Source organism: Lissotriton helveticus, chromosome 3_1 (genome assembly GCF_964261635.1).
Source record: "Lissotriton helveticus chromosome 3_1, aLisHel1.1, whole genome shotgun sequence".
NCBI lineage: Eukaryota > Metazoa > Chordata > Amphibia > Caudata > Salamandridae > Lissotriton > Lissotriton helveticus.
Window position 1 is genome coordinate 1,425,825,698 of NC_136061.1, and position 15,185 is coordinate 1,425,840,882.

General features: G+C 48.5%; 1 protein-coding gene across 2 annotated transcripts in view; it reads right to left on the reverse strand.

The window, feature by feature from the left end:
• The window catches only part of EPB41L5 (erythrocyte membrane protein band 4.1 like 5), a 1,262,314-nt gene that overhangs the window by 489,038 nt on the left and 758,091 nt on the right, over window positions 1–15,185 (reverse strand). The window lies entirely within an intron of this gene.

Here is a 15,185-nt window from a genome sequence, read left to right on the forward strand (position 1 = left end):
ATGTTTGTGAGGAGGGGTGAACGGTGGGATGGAGTTGAATTCCAAGGTGTGACCGTGTTGAATCAATTGTAGTACCCACCGATCCGTCGTAATCCTTTTCCAATTTTGGAGGAAATGTGTTAGCTTGCCACCAATTTTGAGCGGACCGGACGGTGGGGGGACTGGCTGCGGGAAATGGTCATTGTCTTCCGCCAGCCGTTTTCTTTTGCGATTTGCCTCTGAAGTTCGGTCTCCCGTAGGGGGTCTGACGACTTTGTTGTTGCTGTCGCTGTGGATATTGGGAGCGATTTTGATTATATGTGGATTTGCCTTGATAAGATCCTCTGTACGTGGATTGTCCTCGTCCTCTGTGCCCTCGAAAGGACTGGTTCCTGAATTGTAAAGTCCCGAGAGCCCTTGCAGTATCGGTGTCTTTCTTTATCGTCTGCAAGGCTTCATCTATTTTAGCACCAAATAGTAGTTGTCCGTCATAGGGCATATCTACAACTTTGGTTTGTACTTCCTGTCTGAAGGACGTCGCTTTGAGCCAACCTTGCCTGCGCAAAACTGCGGCACCTGCAAGCTGTCTGAAGCCTGTCATGGCGACATCGACAGCTGAGTCTATGATTTCTGATGCCGATATTTGACCTTCATGAAGGAGTGCCTGGACCTCATTTTTCAAGTCATCAGGCACGTGCGTGAGATATGGAGCAATATCTTCCCATAGTTGCCTATTGTATCTGCCCAGCAGAGCAATGGCGTTGGCCACTTTGACCGTCATGGCTGACGTTGTGGAGAAGCGTTTGCCTATGCCATCCAATTTCCTGCCCTCCTTGTCTGGTGGTGCTGAGAGTGGCGAGGATGGGTTTCTGGAGTTCTTCTGGGCGGCTTGAGTGACGACCGAATCAGGTTTTGGATGTGAATTAAAACAAGTGGCTGCCGTTGACGGAGCCCTATATTTTTTGTCCAGTCTAGGGACCACTATAGAAACAGATGCAGGTGTTTGCATGAGTTGTAGCCCCTGTTCCCAGATATGTTCTATTATGGGAATGGATCGTGCCTCCTTTCTTATGGGGTCTTTGAAGTCATACAAGAAACAATCTGTTACTTTTGTTTCCATTGCCATGTGAAATCTGGTGGCCGCTCTCTCTATTAAATTGTGGAATCCACCGATATCCACTGGTGGAGAGTCTGATGTGCTGGGTTCCGGTGTGGCCGGAGAATGAGCAACGTAATCCTCATCATCTCTGTTTTGAGAGAGGTCATCTCTAACCTCACCTTCCTCAGGAGGTTCGTCGTCATCATCAGAGGATTGTATGTTGTGAACCTGTTCAGTATCTTGAGGAATAACCAAAGGCGTTGGTCTTGCCCTTGGTGATCTTTGCTGTGTGGAAGATTCTTGAGAATTGCCATGTGATGGTGTCGCTGACGATTCTGGGAATCTCTTTTTATAGTCTGTGATCAGGAATTGAAGATCCTGAACTATCTCGGCCGGTAATACTATCATTGGAGTGACTTGAGTATGTACCTGAGCCTGAATAGTTTCTTCCGTAAATATAACATCATCTCCGTCATCGTCAGTACTCTGGCATTTGACGTTGAGATCTGACGGGCTAGTAGCTTGTTCGAAGTGGTCATCATCTGATTCGTCAGCTTGAAGTATGTGAGAAGGAAGCAGTGATTGAACCCTACTGGGTGATGTTAATTCGGGCGTAATAGGGAGTTTGGTGACCTTTTTTGATGGAATTAACTCCGCTTTTTTCCATGGCGTCGATGATGTCGTCGTCGACGAGGTCGTCGACGAGGTCGTCGACGGTATCGCCGTCGATCGCTTTTCAAGCGTCGAGTGTCCCTTCGCCGATGAAGCTGTCGTCGACGAGGCGGTCGTCGACGGAGTAGCCGTCGACGGTGCCTTAGCCGTCGACGGAGTTGGCGTCGACGGTACCTTCGCCGTCGTCGATGCGGTCGTCGACGGTGCCTTCGCCGTCGTCGTGGACGTCGACGGCAGTTTTGTCGTCGGCGTCGTAGTAGCCGTCGACGGTGTAGTTGTCGTCGGCGGTGCTCCTACCGTCGTCGGTGTCTTCGTCGACGATGCGGTGGACGTCGACTGAATTCTCGTCGACGATGTCGGTGTTTTCTGTTTTGTCAACGTCGACGGAGATGACGACGGAGTTTTGACAAACGATTGCTGTTTTTTAATAAGTACAATCGACGATATTGGCTTACCCGTCGTCGACGAGTGGGTGGTCGTCGTCGTTGAAGTCAAGGCTGACGATGCCACCGTCGTCGAGATCGTCGTCGTCGATGTGGAAACATAGTTCGTTTTTCTTGAAGATAATGTCATCGAAGTAGACGACGAGGACTGCGATGGCTTTCTGAAGGTTGCAGCATCCTTCACAGACGTATCAGATCTTGCCTCAGAAGACTTTGAAGTAGTCTTTTTGTGAGGGACGTCTGGATGGCCAGGGGAAGCCTCCCTTGGCCTTTTTAAGGACAGTTTTGAGGAAACTGAGGCCATTTCACTGCCCTCCGAGGAGAGCACCTCAACATCTCTGGTTTTTAGTCTGTTTAGCCAGAGGAGCAGTCTGCCTTCTCTATCCTTAAGGGTTTTGGTAGAGAATGTTCTACATACCCTGCAGTCCTTTACTGTGTGGTCAGGGTAGAGGCAGTAGAGGCAAGTCTCATGCTTGTCGTCGACGTGCAGTCTCTTCTTGCCACAAGAAGAACAAGCTCTGAATAGTCCTCTTTTCTGTTGTTCAGCCATATTTGAAGTAGAATCCAAGTTTTTGTGAAGAAAGTAAAGAATTTGAAGAAACCTGAGGAGAGCTCAGGTGGGGACTCCCTAGCACAACGTGCGGTAGAAAATCTGAGAGACTGAGGCTCCTGGCAGGAAGGTTCTAGAGGGAGGTGGTAGCTGATTGGCTACCTTTGGAATTTGGTCCTTTTCACAAAAGGACATAGATAGGCTACTAAGGCAAGGCCCTTAGGCCTATTTTTCTCTATGTATGTCTATAGGACATTACTTTTCTATTACCGGGGCTCCCATCTCGACGACGGGGAATGATTCAGGCATGTGAATCTATGAAAGACACCCATAATACTGGATAAAAGCAGCTTCCAACTCCCTGGCCAGCAAACCTTGTCTGAGGTGTCTGGGACCTTATATGGTCTGCTAGTGGTTGGTACATGTGTACCCTGATTGGTGGTTGTATCTGGTGTTTCTATTGGATTAGGGTTAATGTCCTCATTGTTTGGGTATTTGAGGGTTTTTATTGATTTCTGGGTCTGTGATTCAATCATTGTAGGGTTGGGGCTAGGGTTAGGATTTCTATTAGAAGTAGGGACTAGGGCTTCCTATGTTATTGGTTGTTGGAAGTAGGGTGGGACTAGGCCTAGGGTTAGACCTTTAATTGGAAGTAGTGACTAGTCCAGCTGGTGTGATTTGCTGCTCGACTAGTTTTGGGACTTTGAGTTGGGTTAGGCTTTGTACTGGAAGTAGGAACTAGGACTACTTGTGCCATTGGTTACTTGGACTTGGGTTGGGACTACTGGTACGTCTAGGGCCTTTATTGGACGTAGAGATCAGGGTTTTTTAACTAATTGGGTGCTTGGACTAGGGCTAACATTGGCTGTAAGGTCCTGGTCTCCTATTGGTCTAGATTTTAGGGCTAGTGTTGTGATTGGATAGTTTTAGGGTTAGGCTTCCCATTGGCAGAAGGGGTCACCTGATTACTACGGCTATAAAAGGCCGGGCTTAGGGGGTCTCAGCCCGGGTGTCGAGGCTAAGGGCAGAGAGGACAAGGGCAGTTACCTGTTTGAGCCTGTTAAGGGCGGAGAGGTCAAGGGTAGTAACCTGTTTGAGCCTGTTCGAGACTAGTCGGGACTAGGGCCAGAAATGCTGCCCATTTTCCTACTCTGCAATACCCATCCCACACCATCCACAGAGCAACACACTCACACCAGATGTACACCACGCACAACACTATGCACAGATTAATGTACCAGCATGCACCACAAACCCAACCAAACCACATCTACACACCCTACAATACCAACTACCACACATATCCACCATCACCTACAAACAGTACACAACTCTATCCTATAACACTAACCAATACACTCATCACTAACAACGTCAATCAACACCATACATAACTACATCCCATTCAAACACACTCTCCCTGCTGTAATTACACCTAACAGAAAACCTTTTATCAGTGCCAAACATATAATAATCCTTCCATCAGTTGTCCAATACCCTCCTCTCCCTTCTACCATCATAACACTAACGCACAACACACACACTGCACACCACCACACTTTGTAACTCTTGCAACAAACCAGTCTAAGATAAACACTCTCACCTCTACTTCATTCCCTCCTACACACAACATACACTCTACTCAAACACATCACCACCCCCTCTACGTCACAACCTCATCTCACAAACAATACTATACAACCAAATCCAGTACATGAAACATATACATCAGCACCCCTTTTCATTACTCCTCAAAAGCAAAACATATCACACACACCAGCACAACAAGATCTCCAAAGCGCAACACCTCATAATACTTACCATCACAAAATACAAACATATACCCACCTTTCAAACCACACAAAGGAACAAACTCAAATGCCAAGCTTTCAGTCTTCCACCACACTAACACAGATACAGCAATACAGCACCTCTTCTAACCGCCTCTCATCCATTGGACAATTTAGAACATTACTACATGACACACATGCTGCACCACCTCCCCTGACTCATCACCTTCCACCTTAAACACTCACAAAAAATATAAGTAACATGCCACACCTCAACTTTGATTCCCCTTGTCTGCTTCACAACAATGTTACACCACAAAAGCATAAATTCTGTTCAAAATCTATATGAGTGGCTACAGGAAGCTTTTGACACCCTGATACCACTCAAAACTACACAACAGAACAAAAGAAAAAAAGCGCCTTGAAGAAACATGGAAATAAAAGACATAAAACAACAAATTAGAAAGCTGCAACATACCTGGATCAAAACAAACACCAAACAAGACAAACTTCACCCACAGAAAATTAACAGATTATACAAGTCGGCTATCAAAAAAGCTAAGAAAAGGTACTATTCAGGCAGAATTCAAAATGCTAAATGTGCAAATAAAGAATTCTATAAAATACTCAATGAATTTCACATTCCAAATTGCCTAGAAAGAACTCAATATTTCACAGACAAACAGGCAAATCATTACATGGATGAAGCAGACACGTTGGACTCTTACTTAAAACAGAAACAAAGCACCAGCACTAACCCTTGTACAAAATAACAACCCAAGAATGTTCTAATCAAGCCTCTCCGTTCCTTCCAACACATCTCACATGATGAATTTATGGACCTGTCCAAACCAAGCAGGCCTGCCGGCAGCCCTTCTGACCCATGTGCCACAAACTTTTAAGACAATTCTTTTAACAAGCTCTGCTGCCACTTCAGTAAGAAGAATCATCAACGATTCCTTAACTACTGGAATAATTCCAGAAGAACTCAAAAAGTCATAAATACGCCCTTACTGAAGAAAACAAACTTGGACCCACTGAACCCTGATAACTACAGATCCATCACAAATGGACCTTTCCTGTGCAAACTGATAGAAAGAGCAATGTTCACCCAGATGTCACAATTAATTGAAGAGAATGACATATTTTCAGACTTCCAAATAGGATTCCGTTCGGGAAGAGGCACTGAATCTGCCCTCCTTGCCATCTGGGATGACCTAAAGAATACAGTTGACCACAACGGTGTTGCTGCGCTACTTCTCTTGGACCTCTCAGCTGCCTTTGACACGGTTGACCATGACACTCTGAAACAAAGACTTTATGAAGCTGGCATAGAGGGAACTGCTCTAGATTGGATCGCGTCCTACCTTCGAAACAGAACTAATGTCATCCATACCCCACACCGTACTCCACAAAAGCAGGGGTCCCTCAAGGTTCCATCATCTCGCCCATGCTTTTCAACATCTATATGAAATCATTACCAGTACTGATCAATACATTTCACCTCACGTGCTATAACTATGCAGATGAATCGCAAATACTCATTCAACTGGAATGCCCCAACGACATTGGAAAACCACCAATTTTCAGCTGTCTCAGAACCGTGGATCAGTGGATGACTTGGAGCCATCTCAAATTGAATTCTTCAAAAACTGAAATACTCACGTGTGGCGATTGGAAACATTACAACCCGCTTGCCGCATGGCCTGATGAACTGGGATCACTGCTTAAAGTATCGAAGGAAGTAAGAAACCTCGGAATGACCATGGACTCCAAGCTGTCGATGAATGCCCAAGTGGATAAACTAGCAAGATCAAGCTTTGCTACTATAAAAACGCTGTGACGAATTTTCCCTCATTTGGAATTTCCACAGCAGGTCCAAGCTACCATCTCCCTTGTTCTGTCCAAACTCGATTAAGCCAATAGCCTCTACTACAGATCACCTTTAACGACCATGAAAAGACTACAACAGATTCAGAACTCGGCTGCCAGACTACTCTTGCATATCACACCGCAAGACAACATCTCCCCTGCCTTGAAAGCCCTGCATTGGTTACCAGTTGCCAGAAGATCCACGTTCAAGCTGCTTTGTATCACCCAAAAAGCAATACATGGAATAGGACCACTCTTCATCAGGAATAAAATCACCAAACACATTCAACAAAGGAACCTCCGCTCTAAAGGAGCATCCCGCCTCAAAATCCCACCATACAAGAAAAAAACCATGGGTGACACATCCTTCTCTGTTCAAGCAGCCAAACTATGGAACTCTTTACCCCCCAACATAAGGTCCACCGACAACCACCTTATCTTCAGAAAACGACTCAAGATTTGTCTCTTCCCCACATAAGCACCATACGCAAACATAAATTTACGGCATATCCCTCGGTATATAAGCATTTGTTTTCACTATAGATATGTACCTATCTTTGTGTATTACTTTGTATGAACATGTAAAATAATATGTTAAGAGAACAAATAGTAATAAATAAATAAAAATCATCTTTGGTCTACATGTACATACTTCCATTGTGCATCTATGTACCTTCCATGTACTTGGATCTTTGTGTCTGTTACTTTTCTCCTGAAAAGCATATCCAATGCACTACCCTATTTCTCATCCTGTGCCTCTATCAATATCTTTAATCTACATATACTTGCCTCCTTTATGTATCTATATACTTTCAATGTACTTATGGATCTATATATTTATCACTTTCTTCTAACTTAGCATTTCCAATGCACTACCCTATTTCTCAGCCTATACTTCGCTCAATATATCTTCTAGCCCAACCTTCTGACTCATCTCAAACTTCTTTCTACTATTCCTTCCAATGCACTACCCTATCTTTCATCCTATACATCTATCAATACATCCTCTACATCAACTCTCATTTATCCCATACCACTACTAGTATCGCCAAAATAACCCTTTCTAGACTTTCTCCTACTCTACCCCTCCTTGCATCTCATCTGACACTTTTTTTACTATACCGATACCCTAAAACAAACCTTTCTAAATTCTTCCCTCTGACTCCTCCCCTCCAAAACTCCTTTTTACTCATCAAAAAGCCTCCTCCTAGTGCTAAGACCTAAAATAACATTTTATAAAATCCTTCACTATTATTTTCCCTCCACTATCCTTTTCAATCAAAATTAACAGACTAACATGTTCACTTCTCAAATACCATATTCAACTATACTAATATACTACCCAAATAACTGAATAACAGCAGCCGACGAAGATGGCCGCGTAGTCCCTGAGCTCCGTCAGCGCCACTTAAAAATCCTAAACTATCCTGCACCAACTCTGCTCTGGTGACACCCCCGACCCCGCCGCGACTATCGGAACCGAAGGGGCTCAAGCGGGCCCGTCCTGGTGGGTGCTGCGCCGATAATTACGGCGGTTGCTGGCTGGTCTCGCTGAGCTCCGAGGGGGCCTACGGACCACGGCTTTGCGTGCCAACGGACCCGCACTGCGTGAGGAGGCGTGCGGCAGCATCTGGCGATCACTCCCCCGGCCGAACACTCTCCAGCGCTTGGAGGTCTCGCACTTGCGGAGGAGTGGCGGACAACGCAACGCACCGGAGCCCCCCGACTACCCCTGCTACAAGGCTGCGGGACAAACGGTGAGCCCATTCGGTGGGGGAGGTGGAGACCCGGCGGCGCCATTACAACGCGACCACGCGGGAGGCTGTTACCACACCACATGGGAAGAGGCTTCAGGATAGCGGCGTGGCCGGACCTGGCGCTTGCCCTCCCCCCTTATTAGTGGGGCGCCTGGCAGGGGCCACACATCATCGGGGGACCCGGACACAGAGTGCGCTCGAAACTGCGTAGAACTGCTGGGCTGCCATTCACTCACATTGGAGGTGCCACAGAGAACTCGGCTCTTGTAGCTTAGGCAATATAAGGGGGACAGTGTTCAGCCCAAGTTGGGGTAGACGGGCCCCCTTCTCATCACAACGGAGGCATTGGGGGGAGTTGTGGCGCATCCTTGACCCCCGAATTCCCAGACCGAACGGCCAGTGAGGCCTGCTAGCGAGAGGACGGCTGAGTGCGCGCCCACAGACTACTTTGCGCCAGAGGCCTACTGCCGGCGGAGAGGGGCTACGACAAGACATTGGCAAGCATGGGGAAGGGAGACCGCACCCAGAGTAAGCTCCCCTTCTCACAACGGCGTTTGACAGCTCCGAGCCCTCAGGCACAGCGAGATGAAGAGGTGCATACGGGAGAGCCACAAGAAGATCACTCAGACCTAAAATCGATGCTCAGGTCAAAGGAGCAAAACATCCAGACCAACATAGCGGCAGTGGGGACCAAGATGGACGCCATGTCCTACAGAATGGACCGCATGGCGGAGCGCCTCGACAAACACTCGGAAAGACATGACATGGCCGAACGGCGAATCACGGAGGTGGAGGAGGCCCAAACAGACCTTGATACGGCTAGGCGTCGGGCGGAGACACTTATCAGAACACTACAGGATAAGACGGAAGATTTGGAGGCGCGGTCCAGGCGCTGCAATCTCCGCATTACCGGCCTTCCGGAGAACACACAGACCGGGAAAATGAAATTGTTCATTGAAAGACTGTTCACCACGCTACTGGGAGAAGGTGTTTTCTCGGCGATGTTTGTGGTGGAACGCGCTCATCGCACTCTTGGCCCGCAGCCTAACCCAGGCCTCCCTCCCCGTCCGATAATAGCAAAGTTGCTAAACTACAGGGACAGAGATACAGCACTCAGTTTGGCTCGCACTAAGGGAGAACTACGCTTCAAGGGATCGGTGATTTCCATTTTTCCAGACTTCACGGCTCGAGTGCAGGAGGCGCGCAAGCATTTCGCCCCCCACAAGAAACGCCTCAGGGTTATGGGCCTGGATTATGCAATGTTATACCCAGCCAAATTGAGAGTAAATAGACAGGGCCACTCACATATCTTCACGGACCCAACAGAGTTGCAAAAAGCCATGAAAAAGTGGGCCAAAGATAAGACTGACGGTCATGCTGATACTCAGGAAGGAAATGGCCACAACGACCGAGAGGACCAGAAATGACTTGGCGGCTTGCTACTTGGTGAACGTTCTCCTATCCTAGAAGCTGAAGGAACATTCATCCGAAGTAGACTCCTGCGGCTGTGATGTAACAGATAAGCGGGACTGGGGTTCTGGCATAGTAACTGACTCCCATAGTAAATGATCTCAGTATACTGAGATTTGACATGCCATTGATAAATTGATGACGGGTGGAGGGCGGGGATAGCCTATAGTGAGACGGGGATGGGGGTGGATGCGATAGGTGGATTGATGAGAACAACTATTCTGTTCTGCAGGTTGGTGCATTGATGCATTGCTGGTGGTGCTAGACGGGGGGAGGGGGGCTGGGCACCAGAGTTGGGACGTTACTTCTGTGATAGTGTTGGCTACCTACCTCTGCCCACGACCAGTATGCACATGGGGCAGTTGGAATTGTGGTTGTGGGGGAGGGGCGGGTGGGATGGGGTCATGCTAGACCGAAAATTGGGGAGGGTCTGCTGTGGGCGGTGGGTGGAATGTTGGGGACTGTTTTCCAAATTGTGTTGTTCTTTAGTCTGACTGCTGATGTGCTGAAATTGGATTTTTTTTAGGGCTCCACTGTGTTCGCTTCTGTCGGAGACACGCCATACTGCCTGCTCGATTCCGCCCCTTGCTGGCGCCTGAGTCTCATGACTGATTGCCTAAGACCTTCTGATGACAGACTGGGCTACGGCTGACACTTCTAATTCCCAGATGAGCACTACGTCGCCTCACCTAAAGGTGCTGACTTGGAATGTTAGGGGCCTAAACGATTTCAGAAAGCTGCGTAAGGTCCTTAGTTACTTGCGTAGACACCACATAGACCTCGCTCTCCTGCAGGAGACCCATCTACCACTTCACAGCAAAATGCTGATACACAAAGGCATAGCGGGCTGTAGTGTAGCAGCGGGTTTCACCACACACTCGAGGGGGACACTCACATGGGTTAATCCTAATTCCAAACTCACGTTAACTCCCCTAGAGACGGATACTGAGGGGCGTTATGTACTCTGTAGATGCAGGGGAAGGGGGTTGGATTTGTTGGTTGTGAACGTGTATGGCCCTAACTTCGACTCCCCGGATTTTTACACGGGGTTGGCCCGGAAATGCAGAACACACGACCATTCCGGTGTGCTCTGGGGAGGGGATTTTAATTTAATACTCGACCCGAACCTGGATAGGTCTGCGGGGCCTCCTAGGTGTCCATCGGCAGCTGCCACGGTTCTTCAGACTGAAATGGTGCGCCTGGATCTATTGGATGTGTGGCGCAGCCGGCATCACTCCAGAGGGGGGTACACACACTACTCCGCCTATCATGCACTCCACACCAGAATAGATTATTGGCTTGCATCACAACAGCTGTCCAATAGTATACGGGATTGCCAAATACTACCACGCACTTTATCCGATCACTCCCCTCTCCTCCTGGTACTGGACACGCCGGCTCATAGGGTTCCCCCGTTTACATGGCGTTTTCCCCCGTACTCTCTGCTTGATGAGGTTTTTAGAGGTGAACTAGCGAAGGAAATAGACGACTTTTTTGACACCAATCTGGGGACCGTGGAGAGCTTCCAAACGCTATGGGAGACGTTTAAGGTCTATATGCGCGGGGTAGCGATGGCCAAACATTCCAGTGTATTAAAATCCATTAGACAGAGACTTCGGTACCTTGAACAACAACTTACAGAGCTTGAGGAGTCACAGCGGGCGGACCCCGGGGGGGACGCCCTAGAACAGATTAAACGACTGGTGACGGAATATAATGAAGAGGCTGACAGAGAGGTCCAGCATATGGGTAAATACGCCACGGCACGTACTTATGGTGAAGGTGAGAGACCTGGCTCCCTCCTGGCTAAAATAGTCCGAAGCGAAAGACGACAACTTACGGTGGGTGAACTAGTGTCGACTACGGGGGAGGTCCTCACAGATGAGGATCAGATACTTGGGGAAATCCGGCAGTACTATTCCACCCTCTACGGAGCTAAGGCAGCGGGGATGGAGGGGGCGATTGATGATTACTTGAGCTATATCAAAATGCCGCTGCTGTCCAATGCGCAGAGGGAATTCCTCATGATGCCTATTCAGCAGGAGGAAATAGTGGAGGCGCTGGATGGCATGCGATCCGGTAGTGCTCAGGGAGCCGATGGGTTAACGGTGGGTTTCTACAAGGCCTTTAAAGACCAGTTGATACCCTACCTCTCAACACTGTTCGACGACATCTGCTTGGAAGGCAGCATGCCTCCATCCATGCGTGAGGCACTCATTATCACCCTCCTTAAACCAGGGAAGCCTCCTGCTGAGTGCGGGTCGTACAGACCCCTCTCCCTGATAAACGTTGATGCGAAACTGTATGCCAAGGTTCTAGCGACGCGTCTCGCACTACTAGCCCCGGAACTGGTAGCCCCAGAGCAGACCGGCTTTATTCCTGCCAGGAATCTTACGTATAACATACGCACGGTGCTAGGGACGATACAACACGTGAGGCCGGAGAATAAGGCTCTGGCTGTATTCCTAGATATGGAGAAGGCCTTCGACTCCGTGGAGTGGTCCTTCATGTCGAGAGTGCTTAGGAAGCTCGGACTGGGTGAACCCTTTCTACAAATGATCGGCGCCCTGTACTATAAACCGTCCGCCAGAATAAGACTGGGTAACAGTCTCAGGAGCTTTTGCAATCTGCAGAGGCACTAGACAGGGCTGCCCCCTCTCACCGTTGCTGTACGCCCTGGTAGCAGAGCCTCTAGCATGTGCCCTTCGTGAATACCATAGTCACGAGGGTATTAGTTTCCCTACTTATAAGATATGCATCTCTACGTACGCGGACGATACGCTTTTGTACATCAGGGACCCGGAACTTAATCTCTCGCCTGTACTGCGGGAAGTGGTGTAGTTTGGTGCATTGTCTGGACTAAAGGTGAACTGGGAAAAATCAGTAGCGTTCCCGCTGACCCCAGTGACTGGAAAGTTTGTCATGGATTACCCACTACAGTGGTCGGAAGACCCGGTTCGATACTTGGGCATACAGCTGCATCCAGACCCGGACGTCTTGGTCAGGGAAAATTATGGAGTCGCTTATACTAGGCTAACTGAGGATGTCGAGAGATGGTGCAAATTACCATTGTCCTTGTCGGGCCGAATCGCGTTAATGAAGATGATAGTGCTCCCGAGGTTTTGTTCCTTTTCAATAATATCCCGGTGACACTCTCGAAGGCTTTCTTCAAGACAATGACCCAGACCCTCACTAGGTTAGCGTGGGGGGGCAAGCAACCTAGGGTACGGTGGCAAGTTCTAATGCTTCCGTATGAACAAGGCGGTTTAGGGGCCCCGGACCTAGAGAGGTACTATAGGGTTGCTCAAGCGACACATTTGCATACATGGATACACGGGGATCGCAATGTTCCGCATGTGATCCTAGAGACACTGTTCACGGACCCCCTCCCTCCCCCGGCTACGATATTTGAGCCAGCTACGCGACGGATAGGATTTTTGGACTCCATTGTATCGACGAACCACGCTTGGCACTCTCTGGCCAAGAGTCATGACTGCACGCTCCTATACTCCCCTCTTGTGCCGATAGAGTGGGCGGTGTGGATAGCGCCGTTGCGGGAGAAGGGGGTCTCACGTGCCCTTCAACAATTAGGTATTTCCAAGCTGGGTGACTTGTTCAAAGATGGGACGGTAATCACCTGGGCCCAGATTGTCCCCTCACAGACACCGGTAACGTTACTTCACAGGTTCCACTTCCATAGGGTCCGTGCAGCGCTTCAAGCTTTGCTGGGTCCGACCATGGCGGAACCCTCTGAACTTCCGGAGCTGACCTACGTTATAAAGACCCCGTCACCCAGCAACCTGATTTTGCGGCTATACAAGGCAGGGCAGCTTCACGGGGAGCAAACGCCCCCTAAGGCACGGGTGGCGTGGCAGCGGGACCTACAGACGGAGATAAGCGACACGATGTGGAAATACTGCTGTCGCAACACAAAAAAAGTATCACTTAACGCACGGCACAGACTCGTTCACTTTAAATTTCTACAAAGAGTATATTATACTCCAGAACGCCTGCATAGATACGGCCTTCTGCAGACTCCGGAGTGTGAGCGATGCCACGTGCCGGTTGCGGACTTCCTGCATCTGGCATGGTCTTGTCCAGGCATTAACAAATTCTGGGCGGACGTTTTTCTTGATCTGGGACAAATACTAGAGATTGAGCTCCCAATTGACCCTGCGTTGGCACTGCTGGGTCATACCAGGACCCTCCCCCCAGCGACACGACGCCTGGCGGATATGGGTTTACTTATGGCTCGACGAGTGGTGGCGCAGTGTTGGATGCGGGGCCCGCTCCCGACGAAATGCAGATGGAGCAGAGACATGCTGTATGGCTGCACGCAGTCACAGCTCTATAGTGAACTTCTACCCCCAGTTAGTAGACCAAAAAATTTTTGGGACCTGTATTTAACTTACAAATACAACCAAGACGCCACGGTTCCAGATCAGGAGGACTCGGAGGAGCGGCATGAAGGGGAGGAGGGCCCTGAGGACTAGATACACAGCAACAGGGGCTCACGGGGGCTAGTAGGCAGGACACCTGGGATTCTGAAAAGGCTGGTGGGACACGAACGACCTGAGAGCACTCACTTTGGGACACATGTGGAGTGGGGGAGCCTGGCGGGAAACGATACTTGATTAATGGGGAGGGTGCAGGAAAGGGCACGGACACTAGAGGGGGGAGCGGGGCACAGTGAGGGCAGGTTTGCAGTGGAGTCAGACTTAAGGGCAGTCAGGGGGGGAGGGGGGGGGGGAGGGCGGGATCGTTGTGTTAGTAATGTTAGACCCGGTGGGCGATAGCAGACAAGCACACTTCAAGGTATACTCTCACGACATAGTAGACATAACATCCACACCTGATTTATAGACCAAAAACAAGCGTCTCAGGCTCAGAGTAATTTTCTTCGGGCACCCTTAAGGGAGCGTGGAACAAATGCTACCATCCTTTCTTCTTCACCAACAAACTGGGAAAATATCACCCTAGCTCTCCTCTGGTTTTTCTTGCTGAATGGACACAATAATTTCCTCAAGTCGGACTAACCCGTCTAGTTAATTAGGTGCAGTAACATTTTGATAATATATTTCAAGAAACCTGTGAACAGTTGCTTGCATAAGTGCATGGAGTACATACACTTAAAGTATTTAAAAGCGATGGTTACTTCTCAAGTTAAGTACTACGGTAAGAGGATTTTTAAGTAATTTGGTTAGGTACATTTTAACAGTTGGTTTAGATAACAGCATGGTGCAACTGAAGAGTTTATGGTTGGGTATTGAATTTAAATTGGTTTAAGGATGGATTAGATATAAGGTTAGACTTAAGGTGATAGTGTTAAAAGAAGGTGAGGAACAAATGGTGGCACAGGAGGCAGTAGAGGTATCCTGGAGTTATCCCCATAAACATAACAGACAATATGTACGCAGGAAAAGTTTAGGGTGAAGGATGAAGAAACACTGAGAAATGAAATGATGGTAATTAATGTAGGTCTATGCAAAATTCTCACATGCAGTAGTAAAAATGCAACAGTTTGACGTCACTGTTTTGAACTTTTCTACAGAT